This window comes from Etheostoma spectabile, unplaced genomic scaffold (assembly GCF_008692095.1).
Source record: "Etheostoma spectabile isolate EspeVRDwgs_2016 unplaced genomic scaffold, UIUC_Espe_1.0 scaffold00008626, whole genome shotgun sequence".
In the NCBI taxonomy this organism is placed as follows: Eukaryota; Metazoa; Chordata; class Actinopteri; order Perciformes; family Percidae; genus Etheostoma; species Etheostoma spectabile.
This window is the reverse complement of record NW_022603611.1, coordinates 1-6,760: the sequence shown is the minus strand read 5'-3', so window position 1 is coordinate 6,760 and position 6,760 is coordinate 1. Positions and strand designations below refer to the sequence as shown.

The window sequence follows — 6,760 nt, the reverse complement described above, 5'->3', positions numbered from 1 at the left end:
GGCCTTTCTTTAGTTTTAACGACTAATTTGTCAGTTTAACACATTAGCGAGTATATTGTTTGCAAGTAAAAACTTGCTAGCTGCCGAGTTTAATGCGTGTCCCAAACTTGTCGAACGTGCTGAACATAACTTCATGGTTTGTCGCATTTTACTCGTAACTTAGCTAGCTAGCTACTGCATTAAATTAACGTTATATTCCTCATTACATCGGTTTCTGTGCATTTTGCTAGCTAGTTTTATCAATTTACGGAACCTGCATTGTTTCTTTTAGATTACTGTTAGCCATTAAGGACGACGCTACGTTAACGGACCTGTCCACCACTTAAGGAATGAGTTGATCTAACAGTGGAGCTAAAAGGAGGTCCCACATCGGCAAGAATGTCTGGATCCATAGATGACCAGCAAACAGGAGATGAATGTATGGAGGCCATGTCTCTTCTTCACCACATCACTGACCGTGACTTATAGTGTGTTCCAAATCGCCACTTCTGTACTAAATACTAACTTTTTGAGTACACTTCGTTCACATTGTTCGAAGTGCGGTCAAATGCAGAACACTTTAATACCCGGATGGTGTACTCAAAACGGGCAGAAAATTGAGTGCGTATCGATGAACACTTTCCACACTCAACGGTCGCCATCTTGGCTACGTAGCGGAAGGGGCGGGGCTAACAACCGTCGAAAAACTTTAATTAATGGCGGCCGAAAACGCAATAGCGGGGACGACAGAGATATACAAATGTAAGTTGAACATGAGTCTTTTTGCTATACTTATAACATATTATGTACCTGTATTTGTATATTTGGTTAATCTTACAGTTTTTAATGATATTTTTATCTTGAATTATAATGTTTTTTGGTACCGTAACTACAAGAACTACAAGCACATTTTTAAATTAAATTATATTAAAAGTATTTAACTTTGTTATCTTTTGTATTACACGTTGCATGACTGTAGCAAACACATAATGAATATAAAGGAATGGGGTCTATTTAAAGGTCCGGTCTGTTATATTATTATATTAATATAATGAATATAAAGGAACGGGTCTATTTAAATGTCAGCTGTGTTCCCTCTGCTTGCTCTGTTGTATCGTCATGTATGAAGACCATTTAGAAGAAAAATGCAACTGTAATGATGTTTTGTCTATTAGGTAAGTTGTATGGTATGTCATATTGTTATTATATTAATATAGTGTTGTATTATTATTGTTTAGTGTATTAGGTAAGTTGTATGGTTAATGCTCCACAACAAAAGTCTTGTTTATGGGCCACAGGGACGTTGTTATGAAACCGTTGAGCATTAAAATGAACAGTAACGTTATGAATGAATGAATATTAACGTCACTTATTTTTAGAGCAGAAACATAAGTATATACATAAAAGAGTGGACAGCAAAGAATAGGTATAGTTAATGAATTGAAAAGAGTGCACTAACAAGAAGGAATATTACGATACAGTTGTGTGTACTGTTTGTGTGCCGTGACGGCGGTGTCGCAGTCGTCATCCTGGCGTGACACGGAGCAAATAAAATATCACATTTATTTTTGTTAAAATATAAAAAACAAAGCAGGAATTATTTTTCGTGACACACAACAGCAGACTGGAATGCTCTCCCGTGGTGAAATTCACAATTTTACAGAAGAAGAAGAGATTAAATGTGATCGTCATTTCCGGTAAGTGCACATGGCAGTGCGCGATTTGAGACAACACTCCTCTGTCAAAAGTTAAAGTTAAAAAGTTGCACTATGCAAGATAGTACGTAGTGCACGAAGTGTACTGTCTGGAAGTGCACTAAGGGAAGTGCGCGATTTGGAACACACTATTAGTATCCCAGAAGATGAAAGATACATTCCATTATCGGCAAAAGATGCTCCATGACCCACAGCAAACGGCAGACATACTTCAAATGTTTCCTCGTTTTTTGGACACTAAGGGAGTGGTAAGTAACAACTGTTAATTTAAAAAAAATCTATGCAATCTACTCGCTCTAGTTTGTTATTTTAATGAAGGTCTTTACATTTTTAAATAGATTTTGCAAGACTTCTTGATGATGTTTGGAGCAGAGACTGCTTCCAGGTTCCTGGAAAAATGGAACACCAGTTTTAAAGACAAAGTCATTCAGAGAGACGTCTCTCCTGAGAAAACAGCTGAAATCTGCCCTGAATGAAGAATCTGACACTGCTGACGGGCCAGGTACAGTCATACTTCATTAGTTTAGTAATGAGTTGTCAACAAAAAAGAGCATTACTGCTATGAAGAACTTCTTTCTTTCTCTTAATACATTTCAATAACACATTAACATTAATTTTGACTAAAGAAAAAACTAAATTTGATTTTAGCTGGACATACAGTTTCACAATCCTGTCTGACATTATCTACTACAGCTTACAGGGTGTGTGTCATGTTGTTGCAGCTCTTCATTGAAGCTTTGTGATAGTTTTACTCTGAAATAGTCAAACTTTAGACACAATTTAATAGCTGCGCTATTCTTTTAAGTGGAAATATTCACCATAACCAGCACTAGTTTATGTTGCCTGGCCTACTCTGAGCAGCGATGTTTAAGAGATTAAATGAACAGCAGATGACCGGTGACATCCACCTCCACGAGGTAGATGTGTGATGAAATACATTCTTAAGTAAATGTTGTTACCCTGTCTGCAGAGTGGGACAGCGACATGGCATCTCTTCTTGTATTGCTCCATCTGCTAACCCTCAACCAGCTGGAAGGAAGCGGCCCAGAAAGATCAGTGTTGGAGAGGCAGCTGATCATTTGGTTAAATTTCACAAGGTTTGTCAAAACAATAGGATTCAATTTCAAATTTTGAGGTCCACACATTGGTTTATGTGAAGATGTTTTTGTTTTTGTTTTAGTCATGCCACAGTCTTGAAGAACACCTCATGACGATCGAAGGAAACCCCCAGCCGTATCTGCTGGCCACAGGGACCTCAAAAGCACAGGTTTTCAGCTTCTACACAGTCTTGGATAGAAAGCTTCTTCCATGTCAGTCTTCTACATCCCTGGGCGCATTTGATGAGCTGTTCAAGTCCCACTTTGTTTTCAGTGTGCAATATGATGATGCTCTGTCGAGCTTGTACAGATTCCTGCAGACTACTCTGTACAATATCGACATAGGGACAACAGAAGAAACTCCAAGAGTCAAAGAGTTAAGAGCAAAGCTGTTAAACAAGCGGTAATTTGCTAAAGCAGCAAACATGTTCAGATGTGGCCTTTGTGCTTCTTCCTTTGAGACAGCTTTACTTCTGTTCAGGCACCTCAAACTAATTCATGCAATGTACCCTGGAAAAAAATTTGAGACTAAAATGTGGTCAAATAGGATGTTGCTAAGTTATTCTGGATTTAGAAGACATCTAATTAAGGTACATGATCCTACTGACAACACATATGTACCTCATGAAAACCTCTTCCAACTGTGACACTCAACTGTACAATCCTCCTCAGTGCTTGAATGATGAAACACCCTCTACTTACAAATGTACAGGAATTTGTGGAAGATTTGCAGTCTAATAATCAGGACCAAGTATTGATCTTACTTCCAGCTGACAATCCCTCCAGATCAGCCGTAGAAGAGCTATTTAAAAGCATGGACAACCCTTTCAGCCAGTTGAATACAGATAGCAAATGGAAGAAGTATTTTAGGGAAAAATGGGATATTGTACAGCCAGTTGAACAACGCCTAGGAGTACGGTATGATACCAGACGAAATAGCAAATCTGGAACCTATGAGCAAGTTCCAATCAATGACAAGTTCATATATATCCCCATACTAAAAACACTCCAGTTCATTTTCAAGAATGAGAGTATTTGTGAGATGATGCAAACATGTACTCAGTGTGACAAATATGAGGACTTCTGTGATGGAAGCTACTTCAAATGTCATCCTTTGTTTTCGAGTAGTAAGTTTGCCTTTCAAATCCAACTGTACTATGACGACTGTGAGTGTGCAAATCCACTAAGTTCAAAAAAAGGTATACATAAAGTAGGCTGCTTTTACTTTATCCTTAGAGATCTTCCCCCCAGGGTGAATTCTGCCTGAATGAACATTCATCTTGTGTCATTGTTTCATGCACAAGATGCTAAGAAATACATACATACATATTGATGAAATACTGCAACCCTTAGTAAAGGACTTGAAAATATTAGAGACTTCTGGGGTTGCAGTACCATTTGCTGATGTTTCTGTTCTTGGTACTCTTGCACAAATTACTGGCGATAACTTGGGTATGCATACTATTCTTGGGTTCTTGGAGTCATTTAGCGCTAATTATTACTGTTAATTATGCTTAATTGATTAATCTTCAGCTCAGTCAATTTTCTTAGAAGATGACCCAAGTTTGACTTTAAGACCAGTTCTGAATGATCAGCATTATATGAATTTGGTAGATGATCCAACCTTAACCTCTTCATTTGGCATCAAGAGAAAGAGCATACTTAATCCATTGAAATATTTAAATATTGCAGAAAATTATGCAGTTGACATCATGCATGATATTTTGGAAGGGGTTGGTCAATATGAGGTGAAGTTGCTATTTGTTTATTTGATTGAACATTTCATCTCCAAAGAAGGCTTGTTAAATAGGATTTATGTCTTTAACTATGGATATCTGGAAAAGAAAAACAGGCCTACGAATATTAACCTTGACTCTGCAGGAAATGGAGTAGGGTTAAATGCATCACAAACACTGTGTTTGATCCCAAACATACCTTTGATATTTGGTGACCTAGTACCAGAGGAACTGGCACTTGTTGCTGTTGATGCTGAACATTATAAACATTGTGTTCTCATACTCTATCACTGATGGAATGTCTTAAAGCAGGGGTGTCCAAACTACGGCCCGCGGGCCAACTGCGGCCCACCGGTCAGTTTTTATTGGCCCGCAGCAAATTCTGAAAATATAGTTGAATATGGCCCGCACATGGCGCTTGAACTCAACTCTGTTGCACTTCTCAGTTTTACCACTAGATGGAGCCAGTAACGGAAAAGGTGCTTCTCCATTTAACAAAATTAAGCAAAGAAAAAAATTTACCACGAGTCACCAGAAATGGCAGCACCGAAGAAACGAAAGGTAGCAAGTGAGTGCAGCAAATTTCAACTACGGTGGGAAAATGACTATTTCTTTAAAGAAATCAACGGAAAGTGTATTGTTTGATTTGCAATGAAGATGTTGCCGTGATGAAGGAGTATAATCAGTGATGTAGTGGAGGCTAAACGCACGTAAACGCTGTTAATGTTTGGTGTATATTCCCCCAGCGTTGCCTTCCAGGCAGCGCTGCTTGGAAGGTACTCGGGTTGGGTAATGGTTGGGTGCCTTGAAGTCGACGCTGGGGGATTAGAACATCAAGTAGTAAGGATCTCCCTTTGCTAGTCAGCTAGCTAGTTATTGTTGTCGCTCTAGCTGTTACGGTAAACGTTTCTATGGTAACAGCAAGTTTGACCAATCAGAAACGTTGCTGGTTGCTTAGGATTGTGGGTAATGTAGTTTTTCTACGTAAGATAGTGGATAATTGTTTTTCTTATAATGTACAAGGTTGATATCATACAGAAACGGGTCAGTCTACCTCGGATGGTTTATACATTATGGCTGATACTTAATTCTTATGGAGAAAATCAATGGGGGTTTTACTATGTATTTATATATAATAAACTCCATCATCACTATTTTGATAATTGATTAGTTGGTTTGAGTATATTTTAAAGACAAAACTAAAAGGTATTTGATTCCAGCATGTTAATGTGAATATTTTACACATATTTTTGTTGTCTCTGTTTTGTCATTTAGTAAACTTTATAGATTTCAACCATATAATTCCTTCTTGAGTCTTTTTAACAAGAAATTCGATTAATGTATGAACTGAACTGATTGTGTGACCTGTGAGGGAACAATGAAACAAACATGTCATCAGGTAGATAATTGTGACAATGAAAATTGTTTTATAACAGTGTATATTTGCATGAAACTTTTGTATTTAAAAAATTGTCCGATCAAACTATTGGCCCCCGGGCATCTTCACTTTATCAAATCTGGCCCTCTTTGCAAAAAGTTTGGACACCCCTGTCTTAAAGCATAAAGTGTACTTAAAGCACCTGATTATTGAACATCACAAACTCTTCAAAGAGCTGTACCCATCAAAGAACTTGTTACCAAAACCTCATGTCATGGTCCACTATCCAAGATGCATTCGAAAAATTGGACCCCTCATCCATATCTGGACTATGAGATTCAAAGCCAAAAACAATTTTTTTAAAGATTGTGCGAAGAACTTCAAGAATTTGACAGTGTCACTTGCAGAGAAACACCAGTTTGCAGTAGCTTATCGTTGGGAATGCTTAACTTCAAAAGCGGTTGAGTCTGGTCCAGTCAGACTGTGTTTACTTGAGACACTAGAATATGCAGAAGATAGAGCTGCATATCTTCACATTGAGACACAGGCCACTGTCAAACTCACACACTGGGTAAATTGTGGAGCTGAATATCACATTGGCCTTTTTGTTGGCACAAGCACTGTTGAAGACATGCCAGTGTTCAGTAAATTAACCTCTATCAGAGGTGTGTAGTACGAGTTACATTTACTTGAGTAAGTTTTTGAAAAGATTGTACTTCTAGGAGTAGTTTTTAATCACTATACTTTTACTTGTACTTGAGTAGATTAGTGAAGAAGAAGCTGTACTCTTACTCCGCTACATCAGGCTACAATGAGCTCGTTACTTTTCTTTTTACCTCTTTGGTATTCTACGCG

The 6,760-nt window shown here is 37.9% G+C and overlaps 1 long non-coding RNA gene across 1 annotated transcript; it reads left to right on the top strand.

The window, feature by feature from the left end:
• The first annotated feature begins 1,757 nt into the window (after window positions 1-1,757).
• Window positions 1,758-3,488, top strand: LOC116678918 (uncharacterized). The gene is made up of 4 exons (XR_004329411.1): window positions 1,758-1,942; window positions 2,033-2,196; window positions 2,665-2,791; window positions 2,875-3,488. It is a non-coding gene; the product is annotated as an uncharacterized LOC116678918 (long non-coding RNA).
• The last annotated feature ends 3,272 nt before the right edge of the window (window positions 3,489-6,760 follow it).